This window comes from Choloepus didactylus, chromosome 21, assembly GCF_015220235.1.
Source record: "Choloepus didactylus isolate mChoDid1 chromosome 21, mChoDid1.pri, whole genome shotgun sequence".
NCBI classification, from domain to species: domain Eukaryota; kingdom Metazoa; phylum Chordata; class Mammalia; order Pilosa; family Megalonychidae; genus Choloepus; species Choloepus didactylus.
In genome coordinates this window covers 51,833,516-51,846,084 of record NC_051327.1, presented here as the reverse complement: position 1 = coordinate 51,846,084, position 12,569 = coordinate 51,833,516, and the positions used below count along the sequence as shown (strand labels likewise).

The window sequence follows — 12,569 nt, the reverse complement described above, 5'->3', positions numbered from 1 at the left end:
GTTTATAAACTATATATATCCTTTATACATAGAAAGGGTAAGATTTACTTTCATCCACAAATAAGAATTTTTGACCTTTCAGGCACAAAAACATCCCACAAAACTGAGGAGATCCTGAGCTGTGTCTTAAAAATTAAGTAAGATTGTGTGATAAGAGGGTCAACTGAGATACACTAGAGAGGGCAACAAGGACATATATTGGAGGGTGAAGGAAAAGCTTGAAGATATTAAGAGCATCAGGCAAGGAGATCCCACTTCTACAAGGATGTGCACCATATATCAATTCCATTTATGCCCTAGTTTAGTCAGCGATGCACGGCATAGGTAAGTTTCAAGACTAATGCCTTAGATACTCTATAAAAAGGTATACCATAAAACAAAGTACAGTTACAAAAAAAAGGAATGTTTTCATCCTTATGTCCAAGGAAATTGTAAATGGACAAATATCATAAAGAGTTCCTGAAATGATGCCATTAAAAAAAAAAGACAGTGTTTCTGCGTAAGGAGCTCTATAACAATTTAGTTGTTATTAATAAGTCACATGTTTAATATGGTATTTCTTTATGTCACATTTAATTACATTTTTGAAAGGAGATGAGAAGTATCATGGCATGATGGGGGTAATGGATACATGACAACATGCTACTAGAAGCCAAGAAAATAAAATGCTAAAGAAAAACTACACACCCATGACTGAGTTTATTCTCCTGGGACTAACAGATCAAGCTGAGTTGCAGCCTGTTCTTTTTGTGGTATTCCTAGTGATCTATCTTCTCACAGTAATTGGCAATATGATGATGATTTTGTTAATCAGAAGTGACTCAAAACTTGACCCTCCAATGTATTTCTTCCTCAGTCACTTCTCCTTTGAAGATGTCTGTTACTCCATCACTGTCACTCCTCAGATGCTAGTTAATTTCTTATCCAAGAGAAAAACCATTTCCTTCATTGGTTGTTTGATGCAGTTCCACTTTTTCATTGCCCTGGTGATCACTGACTATCATATCCTTGCAGTAATGGCTTATGACCACTGTGTGGCCATCTGTAAACCCTTGTTATAGGGGTGTAAGATGTCCCAACATACCTGCTTCTCTCTGGTTGCTGCTCCCTATATTTATGGCTTTGCCAATGGTCTGGCCAAGACCATCCTGATGCTTCGTCTGTCCTTCTGTGGCCCCAATGAGATCAACCACTTTTACTGTGTGGACCCACCTCTCCTAGTCCTCGCCTGCTCAGATACATATGTCGATGAAACTGCCATGTTTGTGGGGGCTGTTTTCAACCTCACTGTTCTCTCACCATCATCCTCATCTCTTATATTTTCATCTTCACAGCCATCCTGGGCTTCTGCTCAGCTAAAGGGAGGTGCAAAGCCTTCTCCACCTGTGGGTCCCATCTGATGTCTGTCAGCATATTTTATGGAACTCTGTTCTGAATATATTCATGGCCCCTTCAGAGACATCAGAACAGGGGAAAATTGTAGCTGTTTTTTATGTCTTTGTGCATCTTTTGTTAAATTCTTTTATCTATAACTGGAGCAACAAAGATGTTAAAAGGGTAATAAAGGAAATTATGCAAAATAAATTATTTCCTAAAAAGTGGAAAACAAGGAATGAAGCTTGAGGCATGCAAGTAGTGAATGGACTTTCAGGACAGTACGTTGAGTGAAATAAACCAGAAACAAAAAGACCAACATTATAATGCCTCACAAATACGGACTAACTATAATGTACAAATTCTGATAATTGAATCTGAGAGTATAGATTATCAGTGGAAGGCTTGTTGTAAAGCTCTTACAGCAGTCACATTTATTCATGAGTTGTAACAGTTATTTCTAAATTTTGAGATGCTGAGCTCTTTGTGTTATAACCTGGTTGGTCCCTGAAATTTTGGGTATCTGTTTGATACCTGAGACTCAGAACTAGAGTTTGGCAGCTATTAATGTCAGTATTATCCCATTCAGCAAATGTTAAAGAAGCTGAAAAAGAGATCAGAATTCAATCAGAGAGAAGAATGAAATGGACTTGGTTATAGCAAAGGTAAAGCAGACTAAGGGTAAAGGATGATACTGACTGTGTTTAAAACCTTCAACTTCTGTATGAGACCAAAGGAAGAGATACTAATTTGGCACAAAATCTATGCTTTTTGTAGCACACTATATAATTTAATTGGCATGGTCAGTTTGTACAAACACCCTATTTACATGGTAGTTTGAATAGGGAATGAACTCTAGTTTGTTTTTAAAAGTTAATGTGAAGCTCCTCTACATCCCAGATTAATTTCAGCAGAGAATAAAAAAATATTTCAATTCCCCTTGAGGGACTGAGGAAAAATGTGGAAATATTAAACTTCCCCACCTGGGGAATTCCTGACATTCTCACAAGCCTTGGGGACTAACAGTTTAGAAGGCCAAGCCCTCAACTTTGGGACTTGCCCTTATGAAGCTTGTTACTGCAAAGGAGAAGCTAAGCCTACTTATAATTGTGCCTAAGAATCACCCCCAGAGAACCTCTTTGGTTGCTCAGACATGACCTCTCTTTCTAGGCCCACTGGGCAGTTAAACTCACTTCCCTCCCCCCCATGTGGGACATGACTCCCAGGGGTGTAAATCTCCCTGGCAACATGGGATATGACTCCCTGAGATGAGCTTGGACCCAGCATCATGGGATTGAAGAAGCCTGGTTGACCAAAATTGGGAAAAGAAGAAAAACAAAATAAAGCTTAAGTGGCTGAGAGATTTCAAATAGAGTTGAGAGGTCATTCTGGAGGTTATTCTTATGCATAATATAGTTATTCCTTTTCAGCTTTTAGTGTACTAGAATAGCTAGAATGAAATACCTGAAAGTGTTGGACTGCAAACCAGTAGCCTTGATTCTTGAAGATGATTGTATGTCTGTTGCTTATATGCTGTGACCATGTAATTGTGAAAACTTTGTGGCTCATGCTGCTTTATCCTGTTTTTGGACAAATGAGAAGAAAAATAGGGGCAAAAATAAATGAATAATAGTGGGGATGGTGGTATGGGATGGTTTGGGTGTTCTTTTTTACTTTTATTTTTATTCTTATTTTTAGTTATTTTGGAGTAATGAAAATGTTCATTGATTGTGGTGATGAATGCACAACTATACAATAATAGTGTAAACAACTGATTGTACACTTTGGATAATTGTTTGGTATGTGAATGTATCTCAATAAATTGCATTAAAAAATAAGGCAGGCAAATTTTAGATGTAGGAATGTGATATATCTCCATTACCTAATCTGTTAGTGAGCACCTTAAATTACAAAATCACTTTCTGTCATTGAGTAGTTTTCTTTCTTTATTCACTGGTGGGAGTTGGAATCATGTGTCAAATAGTTTGCTAGAGTTTACAATGTCATCTCAATGAATTAAAGCACACATACATATAGGAAATCAAAGACAAAACAGAACATAGTTTTATTGCTCTATAAAACCGAAAAGAACAGGAGATTCCATCTTTAGAAGTCATGCTTAGGTAAAGTTATATAGACAGAATTACCACATGTATGGCAATGGCAATGTATTACATTTATAGAGCTGAATATTTTCCAAACTGTTTTCCAGAAATCTGCCAACCAATGCAGGTTTGATGTTATTCTTTTATAAAAATTACATACCAAGGAAGATCTTTGGGTAAATCACAGATTATTTCTCTAAACAGATCTTTGGAATGTTATTTCAAGTGTAATGGACTCCTCATAAGCTTCTTTTAACATTTCTTTGAAATATATTCTCATAAAAAATCAATCCAAAGTAAACCATCAATAGCTCTCAGTATCATCACACAGTTGTGCATTCATCACTACAGTCAATTATAGAACATTTTCTTTACATCAAAAAAAAACCCCCAAAAAACTGTAGCCCTTATTTGACCTGTTATTGACCCTTAGCATTGGTGTGGTACATTTGTTATTATTGATGAAAGAATATTTTCCCATCTACCACTCTATTATTAATTCCTTGTAATACTGATGCACATTTGTTCTACTTCATGAAATAATATTTTTATATTCCTACTGGTAGTCATAGTCATCATCCACCACAGGTTTCCTTTTGTTATACAGCTGAATGTTTATTCCTCTAGATTTCCTTCTAGTGAAATACATGATTCTAAACTTCCCCTTTAAAAACAATTAGACACATAATTCAATGCTGTTAATTACACACAACAAATTGTTCTACCAACACTGCTATCCAATTCCAAACATTTTAATTGAACCTAGTTAAAAATAATGTACACATTAAGCATCCGCTCCCCATATATATATATATATATGTGTGTGTATATATATATGTAATTTATCCATTCTCCTATTTATGAACAATTACATTATTTCTAGTTGCTTGATAATATGAAAATCCTGAATTAAAAATCTTTGTATAGTTCTGCATTGATACTCCTGCAAGATTTCTTCTCAGGTATATATTTAACTGTAATTTCTGAGTCAAAAGAAATGAGTATCTTAAATTTGCTATGTATCAACAAATGGCTTTATCAATTTACATTCCCACCGATAGTGTGTGAGAGTTGCCTTTACTCCAAATCCTTGCCAAAACAATATATTGTCACTATCAAAATGTTTGTTAATCTGATGGATGGCAAATGCATTTTCATTTCAGTTTAAGTTTTTGAATCCTTCATTACAAATGAAGTTAAATATTTATGTGCATATGTTAATTCAACATTTCTTTTCTTTCCATTGAATGTTGATAACATTGTCCACTTTTAATGTAATTGTTTTATATTTTTATGTTATCAATTTTCAATAGATCCTCATGTATTCTGAATAGGTAGTTTTTCAATGTTATATGCAATGCAAATAGCAACAACATTGCATTTCATAGTTTTGGTATAAAGTATTTGGTGGTGCAGGAGTCTTCCATTTTATTAACTTACCAATCTTCTCTCTATGGTTGTTCTTTGTTGATCTTCTATATGATATGTTTCTTATTGCTTAAAAATTCTGCATTTTTTCCAATATTTTAAAATTTTACTTTTTCCTGTTAAAGTCGTTACTGTTTCTGGAATTGTAAATAGTTCAATACAAAGTCTAATTTTTCTTTTTTTTAAGGAAAATATATTTCCATTTATTGAATAATCCATACTATTCTCAGGACATTTTATAGTGTGCATTAATATATGACAGGTCATATATTAAATTTTCATTGGTTTGTTTCTGGTTTCTTTATTCTAGGGCCAATTTATCAGTCCCTGCATCAATCTGTTTTAGTTTGATAACTTCATAATAAATCTAGCTTTCATGATCTGGAAGTTTAGAACAATAGAGTATTATTTTTTTAAGGATACTGAGAGAAGTTGACTTTAAAATGAAAACAATGCCTGCATTGTCTCCAGAATATATGTCCATCTCTTCTTTAGAAGGCCTAGGAAACCAGTGCTGTCTGTTGATATGGTGGAGGTGGCTAAGAGAATGAAAAGAAAGCAATGTATTTTGCAATCTACCTATATTCCTGAAGGAACCCTCTTAATTGATCACCATTACAAATATTCAACACATGTGGCTTAACATGTTTTGTGAGTTGCCATCAGATCTGTATGTTTTCATAATCCTTTTTCTTACCCAAACTGGGCCAGTTCCCAAACCTGAAGCTTTCTTATGCTGATATGGGAGTTCACAGTGAAAATACAGCTGATGTGAGGCATCTATGATTCTACACTCTAGGCTTTCCAGGTAATACATTTTCTACTGGACAATTTTCACAGCCACCCACTTCATGGCAATGTCTCACTCCAGTTTGGCATTTCTTCGTGAGACACACAATTGTAGTAGCCAATGGAGCTGAAAATTATTTTCCAAAGTGATGAAACCCCAGCCAAGCAGAGTTGATTTTTGTTTTTTCAGATCTTGCTTTTATTATTTCACATATAAAAATTGAGAGAAATATGTAAAAATACCTCATGATGTTTGTGGGTTTGTCTATTACCCCTTGTAATTTTCTTTCTTTTTAAATATTAAGGATGCATTTTTAGGTCTTTTGAAATAACTAAATTGTATTATTCCTTTTATCATTTTGTGGTTTCCATCCGTTCTTTGATAATGATGAAAATGTGTCTGTTTTCTCTGACATTGATAAATAAGAGCAGAACCTTTGTTGCTCTGGATAGTTGATGCCAATTATGTGTAAATCTATCCTTTTACTTTCATGCTCATTAGAATTGTTTTATTAGTGAATTTAATATTTTATTATGAACATTGATATTATAGGTTGACTTTCTGCCAGCTTATATTGTGCTATTAAAAATTTATCCCATGCTTTTTATGCCTTTTCCTTACATGAATTAAATCATTCTTTGCTAAAATTCATTTTTCTTTTTCCCTCTTCCAGTTAGTTATAAATTCTATTTTCTAATTTTACTAGATTCCCTTAATATTTTCTACACCTATTTGAATTAACTTCACTTCCATTTAATAGTTACTCTTCTTTGGTGTGAATAATGCAAAGAACTTGGAATATTCTTACTCTGGTTACTTCTATTTTTATCTTATATGTTATTGTGCTGAAGTATAGAATAAAATACTGATATTAAATTATTATTTTTAATAGACTCTAAATGGTATTATTCTATGTATTGCATATATGATTACACTGATAATTATGTTAAATATTTATTAAGGTTAGCATTTCTTTAAATTTACCCATCTTTGTCAATGATTCTCATGACTCTCTCACTGTTCTTTTTACATCCCTCTTTTCCTTCTGGGTTTATATGTCTTCTTCATGATATACACTTTTAATTATTTTTTCAGTAAAGGCTTGTATGAGATAAATTCTGCTTTCATTTTCTGAAAAAAATGTCTCCTTTCAATTTAATACCTAAAGAAAGGTTCATTTGCCTATAGAAATCTAGACTGACAGATACTCATTTTTCAGTAGAAAGTATTATTTCATTTTCTGATTTCTATTAATTTGTTGTTCATTAAAACTGAATTACCAGGCTATTTTTAGACAAATATGTTTTTTCTCTGTTGCGTGTTTTTGTTTTGTTTTGTTTTGTTTTGTTTTTTTGAGAATTTTTAGTTTCCACTTCTGTCTAGGTTGATATTTCTTATATTTTTCCTTTTCTATATTCAGGGCCTGTATATCTAATCTCTCTGAATAAGTCATATCTCCTTTATGTTCTCCCACTCTCATGTACTTTTAATTTGTATGATTTATCAATATTTTTCTAACATGATTGTGTGATGGATTCATGAGTGTGTTATCTTCAAGACTTTCTGCTCCATGAGGTCAAGATACATGTGTGTTTTGGGTCACCATTTTAAAGCCAGCATTTCCTAAAAAATTTAAAATATAGATGGTTCTCAAATATTTGTGAGTTAATAAATTGTCATTATACCCTTTTTATTATGGTTGCGTGCATACTCTATTCTACATCACTTTCCAATGTGATCTTCCTAAACTCACAATCTAAAAGCTGATTGTGAGACAAAATATGCATGTCTCCTTCCTCTGCAATGAGGCAGCAATTCTTGAAGGACAAATGGCAACTTCGGCTTTTTCTTATCCTCCCGGTAGTGAGGGCATAGTGGGAAAAAGAAGGTAATCCCTGAACATTTGTTAAAAATGCAAATCAATGAATGAATGAAAGGATGCATGGATGGATAGATGTCTCTATGCTCAGAGAATTTGAAGCATTTTGTGAATTTGTCACATTTCTTTGCTAAACTAACAATAATCAGTGCTTCTGTTTACTTAAATTGGATCTATTTGGAGTCTACAAAAGTCACTGAGCTTGTGATTCAAAACTCTTTCCGGTTTCAGAGGCAGACTAAGTGTCATTTAATGAATAAGTCCTCCTGTCAATGAATCCCTAAATCCCATTTCCTTTCATGCCTTTTTTTTTTTTTCTTTAAATCTGAAAGTCCCAGGTCGTGAACATTTTCTTCACATTTTTCTCTGTTTTGAAACTCAACACGTACTGTTTCTCTCTGGAGTTTCCTGAGTGCAAAGGAGTATGAAAAGACTTCCTAAAGCCACCTTGCTGCTATCACAGAAATAGATATGCTATTTTCATAGTATTAACTGCTAGACAATTTTTCAAGAAAAGCTAGAGATAACCTCTTTTGTCTGTTCTTTGATGAAGACTGTTGATATTCTTGATAGGAAAGTCATAAAAACATGTGAATCAGTGTTTCAGTGAAATGAAATATTTTCATTTTAGGGAAACTCTCAGCTAGAATTCTCTGCATTTTTTCTGCATGAATTCTGTGCACACACACACACACACACACACACACACACAGAGACACACAAATATATACACACATCACTAGCAGTTTCCATGGAATGATCTCATGTGGTATTTTGCACCTCCTGTTTATTCTTCCTAGAAGAACTTATCCAAGAAATCTTTATAGCTTATTTACTTCTTCATTCTGTTGCTTAAAAAATGTTGCCTGTTCAGTGACGTCTTCCTGCCATTCCTGTTTAAAACTTCAACAACACCCTTTACTGCAAACTTCATTTCCTTTAGTTTTCTCCATAGCATTTACTGCCAGTTGAAACATCATTTATTCATTAATTACTTGCAATGCTATCTGTCTATGCCCACTAGAATGTACACTCCAGAAGGGAGGAATTCTTGAAGATTTTGTTCATTTATATATCAACAGTGCCTAAATGCACAATGTCTTAAATATTTATAAATATTTGCTTTATGAGTAATCAGTTTGATGTCTACAATGACAGAGGGATGCAGGACACATTATTATTATGATTGCAAGTGGAAACATGGAGTGACTTACCCATCATAACTAAGCACTTAAACTGCAGAAAATGTATTGTAATCCAGGGCCCCCAACTGACCCCCAAAGTAAGCTTTGCTATTGCTTCTAAGTATGTTATTCCCTGATGTTAGAGAACAGATAATCACAGGCTATGGGTCAGCTGCACAGTTGATGTCTATGAGTATACTAGTAAGCCCTGCAGTAGAAAATGCCTATGGTTGAGAGGAAGATGAGTGACTCAACTGTGTTTTATAGGTTACGGTATTCAAGGATGCCACTGTGTTCTAGTCCTGGCTGATCTTAGTATTTCATTCCTCAAGAACTTCTGTGTCTATATATGGTATTTCCTGACAAAGTTTAAGTTTAGGGAGGCAATATATTGCAACAGCATCTAATAAAGTGGTTCTCAAATAAGATAACTTGAGTTGGTATCTCAAATCTCATGCCCACTAGCAGTGTGACCCTGGCGTTATTACCTAGTTTTTCTGTACTTCATTTCTGTCATCTGTAAAATGGGGATAATGACATATCTACCATGAGGTGATATTGTGAGGATTAAATCTGTTATTGCATGCAATGAGCTTAGAAATTAAACCAGTTGTCTATAATGATCAGTATAGGTTAGCAAAAGTATTAGGAGTTTATTCAAAAATGTTCATTAAGTTCTTACTGTCCTGGGTAATGGAGGCATTGATGCTAGTAGAGACCTAGAAACTAGCCTTCCAAAACCTAAATAAAATTTGGGGGCTCAATATTGAATGATGTAAAAATTGGGAAGGCAGGATATAGACTTTAAGCATGAGAGAAAGGGCAAATATCAAAGCATCTTGAAAGAAAAAAAAGTTTTAGCACTAGATTGTGATGTGTGGAGAGCTTGAAAGGCTGAGGAAATAGTAATACCTCTTGATAGATACAAGCTGTGATTAATAGCTTAGATACTCAATATGCAAAAACTTAATTTATATTCTTTATTACCACATTAAGTCATGGCTACTGACCATCCTCAAAATACTGTGTGAGACTTCATTTAAACTGAAGATGCTTTGTTCTCATATTTGATATATATTCATTGAACCACTATGATTATATACATATAGATTAGAATCCTCTAGAGAATTTATTAAATGTGAAGTCTTAGTATCCCACATAAGGCTTCTGAAACAAAATATTTTTGAATTTGCTTGAAAACAAGCTTCCCAAGCAATTCCTTTGTACAAGAATTTCACAAAAGCCATTTATTCTCCCAAGTATATGACATCAAGCAAAGTCCAACAGGGAGAAATAAATGAGAAAAATACTAGACATTCATTCTTTCAGACAAACACAAATTTTTCTTTCTTAGTTTTAATTTAGTATATCAATATTTGCTGAGCTCTGATGATACAACAATGAACTAGACTTTCCTTGTCATTGTATAATCAATATATTTGGAGGAGGAAGAAGGTATATTGTCTATCTACCTTTCTATCTGTCAACTATCTATCTTATCTTTATGAGAAAGAGAGAGATTTTGCTAGAAAATAGAAATAGAGAAAAAAGAGTTATTCTTATGTGTGATGGGAGAAATGAGAAATGCTGCAAAAGGAGGATTCAGTGAACTAGACCTTCTCCAATATGTAGTTTGAGAGCCAAAGACAATTCCGAAGAGACAGTGGACATGTAGGTCACTTGTATGGACAGATAGTATAAGTGCAGGTAGAGGTAAAGAAATAGGCATAGCTATTGCTGTCAGTTCATGTAAACCATAGTTAGAGGTATACAGATAAAAATTTATAAGAAATTGAATACAAAGGGAAATGAAATAATAAATTACTAGAAGTATGAAATCTCTTTATGTAATATCCAGAAAGATGATTTTTGATGGCATGTGGAGGATTAGAGAAAATGATTTCAATTGTCCTTAACATGAATTGTACCTATGTCTTCTTTATTTCCATTTGTTTCATGAGAAAGCACAGACTCTCAGGATGCTCATTAAAAAAGGCAGTACAATAACAGAATTCATTCTCCTGGTGCTTTCAGATCGCCCAGCACTCCAGCCTCTTCTCTTTGTGTTGTTTCTGGTTGTTTACTTCATCACATTCTTAGGCAACCTGGGCATGGTCATGTTGATCAGACTGGACCCTCGTCTTCAAACCCCCATGTACTTCTTCCTCACTAACTTAGCCTTTGTGGACTTGTGCTACACTTCGAATGCAACTCCATGGATGCTGATGGCTTTCTTATCTGAGAAGATCATTTCCTATGCTGGCTGCTTTATCCAGTGCTATGTTTTCATCGCACTCCTACTTACTGAGATCTGCATGCTGGCAGCAATGGTCTATGACCACTATGTGGCCATATGTAACCCACTACGCTACAGTGTGAAAATGTCCAGGAGAGTCTGCATCTGCCTGGCCACATTTCCTTATGTCTATGGATTCTCAGATCGTCTCTTCCAGGCCATCCTGACCTTCCTCTTAACCTTCTGCAGATCCAACATCATCAACCACTTCTACCACTCATTAAGCTTTCTTGCTCTGATACTTATGTCAAGGAACATGCCATGCTCATATCAGCTGGCTTCAACCTCTCCAATTCCCTCATCATCATCCTGGTGTCCTATGCTTTTATTACTGCTGCCATCCTCAGGATCAAATCAGCTGAAGGTAGACACAAGGCATTCTGCCCCTGTGGTTCTAATACGATGGCTGTCACCGTATTTTATGGAACACTTTTCTGCATGTATATAAGACCACCTGCTGATAAAACTGTTGAGGAATCTAAAATAATAGCTATCTTCTACACATTTGTAAGCCCTGTGCTTAATCCATTGATCTACAGTCTGCTAAACAAAGATGTAAAGAAGGCATTGAAAAATAACCTCAGGCAAAACATGTTCACTATGATGGCCAATAAACCGTAATTCTAAAACTTTCATTCAAAAGTCTTTGCATTTTGATGCTATTTGATGTTCCCTATAGATATGTCTCTTGCATCTCAGGTGAAAATCTAAGACCCAGGGAATAAGCAGCTGCATTTTAGCATCTATGCTCTCACTCCCCAATAAGTAATCCATGAAACTACAACATCAACATAGCCTCAGAGCTGGTTGGAAATGTAGAATTATATTGTGACCTCAGATCTCTGTAGGCAAATTTGCATTATCAAAACGCCCAAGTGATTTTTAAGCATCTTACAATTTGAGAAGCAGTGCTCTAGGTCCCAAATTCCCTACTGGTATGTCTCGGCACATTGGTGTTCACTGATTGCTTACAAAGACACACAGCATGACCTTGCTTTCAGTTCACTTCCTTGAATTTCCTTTATTCTCAGTCTCAGTGATTTAGAGGGGCCTTTAAGAAATACATCTTCTGTGCCAGTTTGAATGTATTATGTTCCCCAGAAAAAGCCATATTCTTTGATGCAGTCTTATGGGGCAGACATTTTGGTGCTGATTAGATTTGCATGGAAATGTGACCCACCCAACTGTAGGTGGTGACTCTGATGAGATATTTCCATGGAGGCGTGGCCTCACACATTCAGGGTGGGCCTTGATCAGTGGAGCCATATAAATGAGCTGATGGGCAGAGGGAACTAAGTGCAGCTGTGAGTGATGTTTTGAAGACGAGCTACAGCCAAGTAGGACACTTTGAAGAAAGCACAGGAGCTGCAGATGAGAGACAGTTTGAAGATGGTCATTGAAAGCAGACTCATGCTCCAGAGAAGCTGAGAGAAGACAAATATCCCAAGTGCAACTAAGAGTGATATTTTTGAGGAACTGCAGCCTAGAGAGGAACATTCTGGGAGAAAGCCAT

At 35.1% G+C, this 12,569-nt stretch overlaps 1 pseudogene; it reads left to right on the top strand.

The window, feature by feature from the left end:
• The first annotated feature begins 665 nt into the window (after positions 1 to 665).
• On the top strand, positions 666 to 11,677 carry LOC119517302 (annotated as a pseudogene).
• The last annotated feature ends 892 nt before the right edge of the window (positions 11,678 to 12,569 follow it).